Below are 15,594 nucleotides of genomic sequence, written 5' to 3'. Positions count from 1 at the left end.
AACAAATACTTCTCCAGTGGCTTTTTAATTTAATTCCACGTGAAAAAAAAAAAAGTCAAACTAAACAAAGGATACATGACACGTGCAACAAACGAAAACTGCTTATTAATTTTTCAGAAATACTACGCGCATGGCTGGAGCTGACACAAACACAAGGCCTAGAAATTAGCGCGCTATTTAGGCGGCTGTAGAGCCCCGTTATGAATATTGACCCGTGGTCCATGCCCAGACAGTTGCAGTCAACTTATCGCATAATGCCTGCGCGCGGGCCTATTCCCTAATGCATTTGTGTATGTGCAGGCAAGCAGAAGTGAACATGTGACAGGGATTATTGGCAATAATAAAACCAATGCAGCTGCACAATGGCTGTGACCACATTGACTGCTACTATCAAACCAAGTCAAGCCGACTATAGTGAAATTAAATATACAAAGCATGACAGTATTGCAGATTGCAGTCAATGCAATATGGGGCAACTCACTATTTACAGAATTGGTATCCATTCATTTATATGGAACCATCCTCCTGTTTGTTATCATTTTCCAGTGAGTAAACAAGCCATTTGAAAACAACAAACTGCTTGGGTTATACTACATGTACATTGACTGCCATCAAACCAAGTCAAGCCGACTATAGTGAAATTAAACACATAATACAAAGCATGATTGCAGTTAATGCAATATGGAGCAACTCACTACTTACAAAATTGGTATTCATTCATGAACGCAGCGCAATTGTCGTAGTGCCCTGTGCTTTTGCAGTGGTGCCCTTTGCAAAGTTCTAAATAATACAAATTTACATTTTCCTCATAGAGTTACCCATTATCCAATGTTATCAGAAGAAAATTTATGTGCCCCTTCAAGAGCCAAGTCCAAGGCTCGAAATGGATTAGGCAAAGTACCAATGTTATACATGTAAACTAACTTTTGAAGGCATCATTTGAATAAAACGACACCATGAACGCAGCTGTATCAAGCTCAAGTCAACACTGTCGCTATTCTCAAGTTCCAGGTACGCGTGCCTAAGTCAAGTTGTGTACACATCATTGATCAAAGCACTTGTACTTAGTTCAAACAAATGTACATAGGCCTGGAATTCTGCAGAGACCACTACATCCTGCTGCGCTTGTCTTGGCATTGGTCCCCTTTTTGAAAGCCAGTTCCTTTTTCAAGTACCCTGTGCACCATGAAAATGACCTTTCTTCCACAAAGATGACATTCACGACCCTAGTTCCCTATTCATTTCCAGGGAAGGAAACCTACGAGCCTGAGGCATTTAGACCAGACTTTTAACAGGTACTCATGCACTTGGTTTGGCCTTGGTACTCCTTTCTGAAAGCCAGCTCCTTTTTCGAGTACCCTGTGCACCATGAAAATGACCTTTCTACCACAAAGATGACATTCAAGACCCTAGTTCCCAATTCATAGCATGACCAGGGAAGGAAACCTACATGCCTGGGGCATTTTAAACCAGACTTTTAACATGTACCCATGCACTTGGTTTGGCCTTGGTACTCCTTTAAAAGCCAGCTCCTTTTTCGAGTACCCTGTGCACCATGAAAATGACCTTTCTTCCACAAAGATGACATTCAAGACCCTAGTTCCCGATTCCATCCCCTAGTTCCCAATTCGTAGGAAACCTACATGCCCGAGGCATTTAAACCAGACTTTCAACACATACTTCCCGTAACTAATCCTTCTAGTTTACCAATTCTACACGCTCATATAAACAGCAACAAGGTTAAATTAAGCTAGTTAGAAAACCAAACGCCTCTACTAATATGGCAAAGCCAAGATCGTTACTCCTCAGTATGGCCTACCATCTGGCCAATGCTCAGTGTATCTTTGTTGCTGTATTGATTCCATTAGCATTAATAAGCAACGGGGCATGAACCAACTCTATGGAGTGTCAATTGGTAAAAATCAATGCACCACTTATAGTCAACTACAGCGCATTTACCACCACCGCTCTGGTCAATCAAGTGTTCACAGGGTTTTGACTATAGTAGTAGTAGTAGTATGCATGAATTGTGCACAAATAAATGATCAGTGACAGTCAAGGACTGAGTATTTAGCGAAAAAGATTTCAATACCTTCAGAATAAATTCACACTAGTTTGTATAAATTGACTCCCCGGGGTGCAATGAGCATAAAATGGAAATTGATTACTACTCGTGCAGTTGATATGGCGTCCTAAAAGCCTCATTTTGGGTAAGAATTATGACGTCATGCATAAGTATTAACAGAGGCGTATGGTCCTATGCAGGAGAGACCCCCCCCCCCCCAAACACAACACAACAACATTCATTTTGTTGTTGAATTTTTTAAAGTGTTTTTGTTGTTGTAAATGGGTTAGAAAGTATAACCTTTATACCAAAATCACTCTACCTGAACTGTGTTTTAACAGTAACCATCCCTGATCCATCAAAATCCAATCTGCATGTTTCATTTGATTCCATTGGACCATGGAGGTTGCAATTGAGGACTGCATTTATCATAAACTGATCATGCAAAACATGGGATCGGGCATACATGTACATCATAATCTGAGTCCCAACCGTTTGAAATGTTCTATTTTTAAATAGTGGTCTGGAGAACAAATGCCAGTTAAAAGGCCGTAGGACTAGTTAGAATTCTCACCAAGTGGTCCGACAGGCATCAGAAGTTACTTGAAAGAAGCGAACTAGTGATAATTTATAACATTTAAAGAACCGATTCCCTTCTAATAAATGCGGTGATTAAGAAAGGAGGACATAACCGTACCAGATTTTAGGTGGCACATGATATCGTATGGCAGGCTGACATAGTCTATCTATCATTCCAAATCAAATTGAATGACATTGAATGATCAGACAGTAAGAGGGTTTTAATGGATCTCGGCAAGATGGGTAGCATTGGAAATCCAGTGGATTCTGTGCAGTACATTATGCAAAGCATGCAAAATACTGCGCTATTATACAGTATGTACAATACAACATGTACTGTAATGTAAGTACGTACTGGATACCTGGGCAGCCTTGTGCATAATGCGCTGTAATAAAAGAAAAGCCAATGACATGTACATGTACAGGGTAAAGTCAACACCAATCTGCCAGTCACAGCATACCCTAACAGAATTGAGCATTCTCCATTGCATTATGTCTGTTGCCCTTTGCTACAGCCATTGACAAAAATCTTTGCTCCATGACATCTCTGATTTGTGAATATCTATTAAATATCTTACTTGTTTATTTTAAAGTCAGATATCTGCTTGTTTTTGCAATTATTACTAGCGGAAAATATTGATAACTACGTGTGCATATTGCTGAATTTCTTAATTTGTTTAATTGTATTTCTAGTTGCATGAGAGCTGCCACAATTTATGTTGTATGATACTCGTTTTGCATAATATAAGGCCTGTACATGTGGCAGTAAACAAACAAAATAATGACAGTGAAAAACTTCCCCTTGTATAGCGGAGCATAACGCTATATACACAAAACTCATCAGAATCTAATCAAATACCATGATTTGTTTCTCAATATCGGCATTCACTGTTTACAAAACAAGTCCAGTCTGATTGTTTTGCAAATGCAAAATTGCAGGACAAAATTGTTTCCTGACTAATAACAATTAATGAAGATGCAAGGCATATAATTGCAATACTCCAGCCAAACCCCTAAATTTGTAATAATAATAATATTTAATATTTATTCGGGCAATCACATTTACAAGCACATGTACATACATTAAAAATATTTAAGAAAACAAAGTAAAACAACAGTGGGGTGCCCAGGAGAGCATAAAAGTAAAAAAAAAAATAACTGTCGCCAAAAGGTGTATGTCTCCTAAAACCCTAATAATACATTAAGGCAAGAGGGGGCATATAAAAAAGCACAGAAGATATGTATGCCCTTTACACACAGCATTTGCACTACAGTTAATTAAAATCTGAAAAAGACATGGAGTCGTAGTTCCACGTACAGTACATGGTTAAACATTTCCAACGGATGGTACCAGGATTTTGCTTCCTGTTATGTCGTCTCTACTGCATGTACGATGTAGCATCAACCAAAATGCAATTATGTATCATCATGGCAATAAGTGTTAAAGGGAAGGTAACGGCCTGACGTTTCGACCCTAGCAGAGTCTTTCTCGAAGGCTAAATGACAACACAACCAACATGAACACGTAACTAAGTGAAACATAAGCAGTGAAGTTAGTTACCTATATTCATGTTTGTTGTGTTGTCATTTAGCCTTCAAGAAAGACTCTGCTAGGGTCGAAACGTCAGGCCATTAACTATTTTTTGCATTTATACTCTCGGTCCATTTGGTTGGTAAGTTGTTTGCAACAGCTAATTCTATTTTCTCACTAAAACAATTGTCGCAATAAAACCCTTCGGTTAGAAGCTTACAGCAGCTTTTAATAGTAAAAAGCATCTTGAGAAATATGTCACGTCGAAGTTAAATGTGGTCGTTGTAAAAAGATAACAGTTTTACGCCCCGCTATCGTGTAATGTTTCAGTCAAATTGTGTATTCCTATCAGGGATATTCTTCCTGGGTGTAGGGTGGACATACAAAATGTATACGCTCCAGATTTTTGGACATAATTTCACCAATGAAATGTTCAGATGTTAGTTTTATTGTGTACATCAAACGGTTCCAAAAACCAAAGGTATACCTCGCCTTTAAAGCCATTGGACAATTTTGGTAAACAGTATTGTCCAAAGGCCCACACTTCGTGTATCACAACTTCTATATAAAATAAAAAACCTGTGAAAATTTAGGCTTAATCGGTCATCGGAGTCGGGAGAAAATAACGGGAAAACCCACCCTTGTTTCTGCACATTTCGCCGTGTCATGACATGTGTTTCAAATAAATCAGTAACTCTCGATATCGAGAATTGATAATTGTTTTAATGTTTTCTCAAAAAGTAAAGCATTTCATGGACTAATATTTCAAGAGAAGTCTTTCACCATTACCTTCTGTAAACCCTGTAAGTTACTTAGAAATCTGTGAACTTTTATATTTTTTTCTGTTCCGAAAGTGTATAATGGCTTTAAAATCACCACACAATATCAGCAGTATACCTTTTTCATTGACGTCCCAGTCAACAACAAATGCACCAAAAACAGGACAATTAAATACCAATGACAGACAAAACGTTTGTGATATACAGACCTTGGTCCACCCATAAATCCAGACAAGTACCGGGTACTTACATACCACAGAGGACAGACGCTATAATTTCTACATATAAGGAAATGACACCAAATTGAGTGAGAGAGCTTGCCAGGGGTCATTCCTTATTCAACTCTACACTACAATAATGACAACTAGAATGTCACAAATACTTGAGATGGATCGACTCCGGGGGAAAGAAATGCCCGCCATGCCCGCCGGTGATCCTAGTGTCACAGTAGAATAGAATAACATGCGCATGAATATTCCGGTAGGAGGGTTATCAAATGTCATTTGTAAGCTTCATCCCTTAGAACCATTTTTTTTTTTTTTTTTGGGGGGGGGGGGAGGGGGAAAGAAAACCAATTTCAATTTGTCCGTAAATAATCAAGAATGAAGTGATCGATGCAGGCAGACTGTTTCCTAGCATCGTACATACGTGTATCCCAACTGTAAAAATGTAGTGGATAAAACATTTTGACTTCGCTTTCAAATGTTTGTTTAGCCCATTTTAAGGGTGTGCACAATTATAATAAATTTATTATGACAATACTATGCAGTGTTTATACAGCACTTTATCCCACCTGAGGGCGACTCAGAGCGCTCAATACTTTTCTACAAGGTATGCAGAGCTAAGTTCGAAAAATAAGACCTGTTTATTTACATAGCACCATGTAATGATTTACAAGCTGCTGTGGCGCAAACTGCAGCTAACCATGTCAGAAAACACCGAGGCAAACCTCTCACGTTTACGATAAGTGTACTGGGTTCTTCTACAATAATAACACAAGACTCGGTACCTACATGTACATGTATGGCTTTACATCCCGTCCAAAGGGCAAAGCGATAAGGGTCAAGTGTCTTGCTTTTAGAAGGACACAAGTGTCAAGACCTGGACTTGAACCCATACTCTGCAGATCACAAACACAAGAGCTTTACACTTGGCAAAGACACACCACAATGTTGGTAAGACTGAAATTTATGTTCACAGATTTACACCGTTTTTTGTTGTTGTCGCCATGTTCACATTATTTATTTGTTTGAAATATAAAACAAATATTTAATTAATTTTGTTCAGGTATTTTTGCAGAATATACTCACTCAGAGAAATCTGAATTTTTCCATTTTGTTCCACTTCTCTACATGAAATGAAACAGTCCAGTTTTTATCTCGTGATTTTAGCCTGCAACAACGCACTCACAAGCGGTCAATATTTGTATGATAACGTTACTTATAATACTACTATAATTGCATGGATTTACAGCTCCTCATCTATTTATGCGCACTGGTGTTCCTTTCTGTGATGATATGCCTATATTGATATTTTCATATAATGGATTTGAGTGGCGCATTATGCATGCAGGTCACAGACAAGTGAAAATCACACCTGAGCAATGGTCCAATCAGGCCGCCTGCATAAGGACCGTCTGTACCAGGCCTGTGGGAAGAAACTCCCGCAATGATTGCTTCAACTATAAGATGCAAAATGATGACACACGTACATATTGTACAGTGTAGATGAGTATGACTCACTTCATTGGATACAATACTAAAATAGCAAACATACACCAACGTACAGTGTCTTAAAGAGTGTGTGTGAATAAGATCCCAGTAGACTTAAACTGGCTTGTTGACTAAGTTTTGATCAAAACATAAATTACACTTCACATAATTATTATTGACCCTTTGCACCACACCGCCACTGCCTGCCACACTCGCCATATGGAAGTAAAGACTATGGTAAAAAAAAAGCATGTAAATGCTGGGTCGCCAAAAATGCAAATTACCTTTTGCAAAACACAGGGACTCCAAAAAAAGCACAACCAAGATTATTGTGACAATGACATAAGGTGAACTGTCACAATTTTCAGTTAAGTTTGAATGTTTCTCTCGATCATGCTTTTAAAAGAGAATTTCTTACAGGGAAGGTACTTGTTTGGTAATTGTCAAAGACCAGTCTTCTCACTTGGTGTATCCCAACAATAAGCATAAAATAACAAACCTGTGAAAATTTGAGCTCAAGTGGTGGCCTAAGTTGCGAGACATTGATGAGAGAAAAAACACCCTTGTTGGACGAATTTGTGTGCTTTCAGATAAGAATAAAAGACTTCTATAGCTAGAAGTCTTTTATTATTTTAGTGAGAATTTACCTCTTTCTCAAAATCTACGCTAATTCAGAGGGAGCTGTTTCTCACAATGTTTTAAACTATCAACAACTTTCCAATGCGCGTTACCAAGTCAGTTTTTAAGTTAATGTTTGTTTTGAGTAATTACTAAACGTGTACCTTCCCTTTAAAAACAAATTCCCCAAGGAATGGGACAACAACAAAAACAATCCAGTAGCAGCTCATTAGGGGGGCCTCACAGTGTTTTCAAGTATATATAGTTTGTTTACAGATCAACTCAATTTCTACACAAGTTGAAGTGTCTGGAAAAATAAAAATAAAAATGTAATTTTTCAAAATTTGCATGTTACAATCAACTTGTTTGTATTGTAAATTTGATCTCAATGAATTCAATGTAAATATTAGTGTATTCATTGACTACCTAGTTTTTACTGTTACTGTAATTATAGCCAATGAAAGCCAAATTTATCTATTTTTTATGATGCGCACAAATACAAATTTAGGCCATATTTTATTATTATTTTATTTAGTTCAAACAAAACCCCAACAAAAGGAAGAGGATACAATACACAAAAAATTCTATGAAATATAAACAAATAAATACACCTAGTTCGTGTTTGGATTTCTGAGGCTACAGTTTTCCCGTTGCCTGCCGTTTCAGCCATACATAATCCTCCACGGATGATGTTGTACCTCACTGCACAATATGGCTTACCACGCTTACACGTCATTACGTTCAATTAAACCTCCACACAGATCCCCTGTATATATCCAACGTAATTACATTGCGCACCCCCTGTTAAATTACTACTGATAGCATTTTTTTCTTTTCTCGCCACACGATATTATTTAATTAAAAAAGCTTGACTGCTCAAGTTGTAAAGAGGATTACATAATCCCTGGTGGGTTACCAGAATCCCCTACAGGGTCGGGACGTCCTTGAATTTGTTACGGCCATCAATAATGTCCTTTTCACACTAACGCAGTTAATTTGCTTGATTGCTGTGTTGGTCTCCTAGGGAACCTTTTTGGCAGATTAATTCTTTGACTTTTTTTGTGTGCAGAGTGTGCAGATTACAAATGCTAGGTAGGGTCAAAAGATCAGGAGGCCGCTTTCGATTTTTAGGGAGATTGTAAATGAACATTGTTCATCTGATTGTGTGTAAACATTTTCATATAAATGTTGGTTAGAATTAATAATTAGTAAATTACTCTCAAATTGCCACCAAAACAACTGACAGAAGAAAAAAGACAACTTTTCCAATCCATTTTCAAAAGGAAGATTTTTTTTTTGACTCAACAAATGACTCAACTCAAATTATTTTCAGAAGAAACCTGCAAACCCATTCAAACACTTAAAAACACATAATTAATGCCATTTAAAAAAAGCTATTTAGACTTCGACAAATACTCTGCTAGGGTGGAAACATCAGGCCATGGGGCCTGACTGTTGTTTTCATTGGAATAACTTCATGACAAAAAAAATTCTACTTTAACTTTATAACATGACAGTAAAAAGTGGTTTGAAATTGTGTTTCATATACTGCTGTACATGTACAGTACCTACAGGCAGTTTACTGCACACTTCAGTAAATTGATGACAACACAGTGTCATTATGAATGCAAATCAAACACCAATCTTGATTCATATGATCACTTGATAGCTCACTAAAGGCATGAAACCAATACACATTGCAACAGTGTCAATACCAGCCCTATAATAAATAAAGTTACACAGTAGCCAAATTCCAATTGTGTTAGATGATATACTTACCTATCATCCAGTCACAAACCACATGATCAAACACTAAGGAGAGAAACCCCAATGGCCTACCACTCAACACCAGTTAAACACACATGATAGCAAACCACAAAACAACTTTGTGTATTAACAACTCAGTCAGGTGTGACAGTGAAGAGTACAGAGAAGCACTTCAAACCAGGCGGACTGGCACAGTGTCCAGGCCCCCACAATAGCGTCTCTCTTTGTAATGTTGTGTCACAAGCCAGCCAAACCACAGGAGTTGTCAGACTACTTCATGCTTGTTTTCACAAGCTGAATGGGTTGATTGCCGGATCCTGTACAGAGTTTTAACACACTTCATTTGCTCCTCCACTCATTGCTATTCACGAGACGCTGCGCTTTTGTGGCCTACAGGGACGCTCATTTAAATAATCAGCAGACAAAGGGGGCCTGAATTGAACGCCCGCAATAATGGAGGGTTATACCTTTCGGAAGACTACAGCCAGTTCTATCTTTAGTTGTAATAACGTGTAAACACACACTGTTTGTCAGGACTCTATTATTAAATGCAAACATGCGCCCCCAACACTAAAGGTACTTAAATGTGTCTGATAGTACATCAATAAATAGCTACTCAAGTTCTGTGAACCCTGAACCCACGATCAACAAGACACACAAACCACTGTTTGTCAATGGAGTGGATGTTGTAATGAATAGTTAACTTCCGCTTAAAGCTCAATGTGGCCAACTTGACAAATAATATGGATACAATTTATAGTTGTAGATTAAGTAATACTGCTGATATTCACACAACAAGCCTAAAAATATGTGCATTTCACTTGAAGTTTTTTGGGACCAGTCATCAGTGGGAGTTGTGGGGGGAGGGGGTCCAAATTTAGAATTTGGAGGGTGGTGACCATGTATAGTTGATTTCAAACAGAAAATATTTTTCAACAATTTCTTGCATGAAGCAAAAATGTGACATTGTATTTTGGCTGGTAACTCTATTCTAGTATGCATTTTGTTGTGCTTTTAAAACACTTGTTGTGATTTTATTAAGACTACCAAGAACATTTTCAGTCAAGTACATTGTATTGAGTATGGACTTTGAGTTTTTTGCTATCTGAGTATGAGTATCAAACGGGTTACAAGTATCAAGTACATCACTGAAATTAACACATGTAGAATGTTTCAAGTAAGTTTCAAGGGGCACCAATGCAAGAACGAGGGGCATCAGAGGCAATCTTCAAGTATCATTCCTGCCAAATGTTAAATATTAAAGACTCCGTTAAAACCTACTTCTCCTGTTCCTGTCAGACACTTTAGCAATTCCTCAACACAGAAACCCCTACCTACTAGTCTTACGTACCCTGTTACCATTATCCGACCCAGAAATACAGTAATGAGCAAACACTTCCATAACTCACAACTTAATGTCACATTGTTTTACATAAATCATGCAGGTTGGGAGAGATCCTAGAAAGAAAGTTCTCCCAGGCTGTTTGAAGTGCAGTCAAGGTCAAGACGATTCTTGTCATACTATCCCCATGGTAATATGGCTCAAGACAATGTAAAGAAACACCTCTGAAGTCCAGGCATCATGTGGCAAAAACTTAAGAGCAGATTTACTGACAGCCAGTGAATTTTCTGACCACATACAATTCAGAAAGTAACATATTTCATCAAGCTGTTTTAAAGCTGAAAATACTGCTTAGAAAATGTCTTTGCTTTTGAGCATAAAATGAGTTGGGCACCAACTGCAACAATGTTAACTTTATGGAATTTTGGCTGGTAACCAGGTCCTGTAAAAGCAATACTTTTCTGTGCTTTTATTAACAAACAAGTTTTTATGATTAGAGGCTGTATGAAATTGGACCCAGGTATTGTGGTCAACACATTTGACAAAATATAAACAGGCAAAGATCGTTAATAATTTGCATGAATACCTTTATTAACATAAAATAAATATCTTTAACATCTAGGCCTACTGTAGGGCCTATACATCCAATGACAATATTGACCTAAAATTTCACTCTTACTAAATTTCTTCTAAAAACGATGCAAATTATAGGCCTACATGTACCAGGGTAACATTCACAAGCAGTTGCCAAATTCATTGCAGTTTTGGCTGGTAACCTGCTAAGTAAAACTTACATAATGATCAGCAGATTCAGCAGAGTCCTTAGAAGCTCCCTATGGGAAGAGTACATGATGTACGCAGCATGCATGTTTTGCATCATTCCATGTATTGCACAAATCCTTCCGCCTCGCAGTCAAAAATATAAAAAATGGGTCGTCATTACATTACATGTAACCTTTCTGCACTGTTGTCCCAACGGACAAGAAAACAAGCAACGAGTGAAACAGGAGGTAGTTTCAATTCCAAAGGTCTTTTCAGCTGGAGGCTTTGGAGAATTATTGTTCACTTCTGAGAACCAGTGTTGACCTTGTAGGAACAGGCGAAGAAAATACCTCCAGAATGAATAATGGAATAATGCATAACAATAACCACAGCTCTGCACTATGAACCAATGACCTTGTGCGAGTCTTGTGTTCTTTATAATATACACACACAGGAATGCTAACTACATACATGTAGTACATACATGTACCAGACAGTGCGACAGCAATACAATGTGATTCTGGCTCTCGACATTCATGCACAAACGGCAGACAGCTCTAGTTCGGCCTGCCAGGAATGTCTCCTCTGGGTGTCCACACACAACAAGGCCATTTCCATAGTTTGCTCATTTGCCCTTAGCTACTGCTGACTGATGCCATTAGCGCTAATAAATTCAGACCTTGGGCTTTTGTTGCACATTTGTTATTTTCTCCATTTGGAAATAACTTAGGAAAAGATAAATTACTGTCAATTGAGAAGGACTATGTGACAAGTTTAGATACGTGTCTAATTTGTACTGATGTGAAGACAAGATGGTGTAGAAAGAACTCAACACATTAAAAGCCTTTATTTTATTTCTTGCAATGTGGATAATGGATTTACCATAATTAGGTTTTATTAGTTCTCTTTCAAGTTCATGATTTTTTTTTTATAGGCCTATGAGTGAAGCAGATTTTTCTTTTAAAAAGTTTTTTTTGTGGCATTCCTGCTACAGTTGATTCCAAAACTATTCATTCTGCCAAGGTCTTTACTTATTGATATTCATGTAACAAGACAGGGTGAGCAGCAAGCACCACATGAACGAGGTGCGAGCCCTTTGTGTAAAACGCTCTTGGAAATAGGCCAACTAGTCAACAAACCGCGCTGTTTGATCCAAACTTTGTTTTCTCTCCACAGGGAATCTGACTTTGGCATCCATGCCTGATGTAATATGCCCTGTAGCAGCAGACATGTTACTGTACATAGTACACCCCCATCAGAAAGCTCTTGGGAGGCCTACGTATACACATCAAATCACCTTTGCTCTAATGGTACAGTTCCGTCCGAATCGTTCACCTAAAGTTTGAAACAATTCCTACTGTTACCATAGGGAGGGCCCAACTACACCTGCGATTCAGTGATCCGCAAAACACTTCACTCTTCTCAAATTCTTCTCAAGTTTTGAGATCAAAAATACTGTTTATCACGTATGAGCCCCATTGTAAACCATGAAACTTGAGACGATAACAAATTACTATAGAGGCCCAGTTAATGTGATCATCTACATAGACCACAAAGGCCTTGTCTGAGGTAGAGGCTAGAGCTTTGGCTATGAATGGATCGCAGCATCATAATGTGTTTAAGTATTGTATATCCTTAGCAGCATCCTAAACAAAAGTCATAGCCGTAGCCGTAGCCGCCATTTCGGATATTGCCTCAGTGTCATTATCACACACAATCCAAGATATATTTGGGCCGTCCCAACTATGTACATATTGCAATCAAGTAGAGACTGGTCCCACTTAGTTTGGACGGTTGTCCCACTTAGTTGGGACGATTTTGGAGTTGGGACGGAACAACACCCAGCCTCTTCCTGAAAGGTTCCTGAATAACAAGGAAGTGTGGAGGAAAGAAATGTGACCATGTTTGATGAGTCAGCGGATTCCTAGAAGACAACCATTGACATGGCACTGACCTGTAGGTTCTGTTACTGTCGTTTGGCCATAAATTGCCTCATAACACTAGCCCTATATGGGCCTACAGAGTACAACAATCTTGGCAAGCTTTCAAAGTCTTGGTTTCGACCAACATTGGCTGTATCCAAGTTGGCAGCTACAGCTTTGGCAACAATTATTCCTAAGGGTGTCGCTAGAGAATGTCCTATACTTCAACACACAATGACGTAGCCGTAGCTGGAGCCGCGACTTCAGACATGACCATCTTTAGAATTAGATAAAGGTAAAGGGAAGCCTAAGATCACACACAGCAGCTGTTTTTCTCAGATTTCTAGTACTCAGGATGACATAGAGTTTTACTTATCAATAACTTATAATAAGGGGTCACACCATTTTCCCCTTCAAGCTCAAGTTTGGTTACATTGGTTTGAATCGAAGAAAAAACAAGATGGCGGCACTGGATAAAAGCCATTGTTGCTATTGCCCAGTTAATGAAAACGTTCTCACTTGAGCAGGAAATCAAACTGAAAAGCCCTTTTCTCCGGAAAAGCTGGCCTTTCCCCTCTTCAAGAAAAAAAAACCCAACACACATTCCAGACCTGAATCGTACGCTTCCAAAAGATCAATGTTGTTGTTCACTCCGTCCCTGGCTTGTTAAATTCTTGTTTGTCAGAAAGCCATTACTCCAAATAGGAAGGGAATCAAAGGTCAAATACTTGGTACTTTCATTACAATGGCTTTGTAATGCGATGAAATGTAATAACTTAAATCTAGTACAACTAAAGGTACTGTACACATATTTGTACAAAATAGTACGTGCATATCTAGTGCTCAAATCAGCGTAGCCATTTATGATTATATTCGTGGGAATTTGTGTCGTAAATAGACCCTAAATCATACTTCAGCTATTTTCCTTGGCGTGCAATTATAAGTCATGAATGCAATTATAACTTCATCCAAATGGGACCAGACTGATTTCATTTTTACCAAGTCTCTGGATCCTTTGTTTTGAACAGTAGACAGAAACAAAACGGTGTACATTATACATGTACCACGACTGTCACGATTGTTTTTTCTTGTTTCTAGAAAATTATTTAAAGGAACGTTACAGAATTGGTAAGAAACAAAAATCGTGAAGATCACAGATTTACATACAACTTACACGGTCAAATGATGATGATAGTTGAAAACATCCCTTGAAATGTTTCTGTCTGAAATGTCATATTTTATGAGAAATAAATAATCTAACTTCAAGTTTGAAGTTTATCGCTCAGTGAGCGTTTTATTCATTTTTATTTTGGCATCGATGCAATGCAAAATTTGTAATTGGTTTTTCACTATTCTCTCGTGACCCAGATGGCCGATCGATCTCAAACTTCTACAGGTTTGTCAGTTTATGTATATGGTGGATTACATGAAGTGCTCACACATTGCCAGCAACAGTTTTGTTAGCAAAAACCAATTCTGTAATGTTCCTTTAAAGCCATTATACACTTTCGGTAAACATTATTGTCAAAGTCCCACACTTCGTGTATCACAACTTATATATAAAATAACAATCCTGTGGAAATTTAGGCTCAATCGGACATCGGAGTCGGGAGAAAATAACGGGAAAACCCACTCCTGTTTTCGCGCGTTTCGCCGTGTCATGACATGTGTTTATAACAAATCCTTAATTCTCGCTAACGAGAATTTATATTGTTTTACCGTTTTCTCAAAAAGTAAAGCATTTCATGGACTAATATTTCAAGAGAAGTCTTTCACCATTACCTTCTGTAAACCCTGTAAGTTGTTTGTAAATCTGTGAACTTTTCTTTTCTTTTCTGTACCGAAAGGGTCCAATGGCTTTAATAGTGCCTCCTTGAATGAACATTCCATCTTTCAACTCATGAAAGTCTTCTGACCCATTGCACTCATAAACAATACGGAGTTTGTGTACAACAATTAGGGAGATAATGCATAACTTCACCACAATAGGAACAACGTTCCCATAATCGGAGAGGTTGTCAAACATGGAAAGATTGGTTCATATTCAGGGAACTTTCTACAGAAATTGAGCGAGTTAATAAGCTTTACATTCCTTATAACTTGCACATTGCCTTATAAACAGTGTGTGTACATACATGTACATTATTATTCATGGTTTATTTATTAAAACAATGCAACACAGCGGCTAAAAGCCGAAATGTACAGTTTACAAAATAGTCATTAAAATCATTACTATTATATATAAAATAAAAAAATAAAAAATGAAATATCAAACGTATAAACACACAGGCAACACATTTGTGACAGAAAAACAAAATACATGTACGGTACATACATGCACTATACATGTACATACTAACATAGCACCATCTATGCATGGGTAACTGCATAGCTATTATGGGAAACCCTTGCCATCAAGTTGTTTGGTTTCAATAACCATCTTCTTCTATCAACAGAGTTTACCCGCTGAGGTCACATCAATTACTGCAGGGCAGTTATAAACAATACCTGAAAGCT

At 37.9% G+C, this 15,594-nt stretch overlaps 1 protein-coding gene across 5 annotated transcripts in view; it reads right to left on the bottom strand.

The window, feature by feature from the left end:
• LOC139941448 (uncharacterized) overlaps nt 1-15,594 on the bottom strand; it is a 96,206-nt gene that overhangs the window by 50,262 nt on the left and 30,350 nt on the right. The window contains exon 1 of one of the 5 annotated variants that reach the window (XM_071937950.1): nt 11,188-11,628. The exons of 3 other annotated variants lie outside the window; for them this stretch is intronic. The gene's annotated coding sequence lies outside the window, so the exon portion shown is untranslated. Of the gene's footprint in view, nt 1-9,063; nt 9,208-11,187; nt 11,629-15,594 lie in introns of those variants that run through there. One more of the 5 variants, XM_071937948.1, reaches the window with a different exon arrangement.

The sequence above is a fragment of the Asterias amurensis genome, chromosome 9 (genome assembly GCF_032118995.1).
Source record: "Asterias amurensis chromosome 9, ASM3211899v1".
Lineage (NCBI taxonomy): Eukaryota > Metazoa > Echinodermata > Asteroidea > Forcipulatida > Asteriidae > Asterias > Asterias amurensis.
The sequence above is the reverse complement of the archived record's forward strand: the minus strand, read 5'-3'. Positions and strand labels throughout refer to the sequence as shown.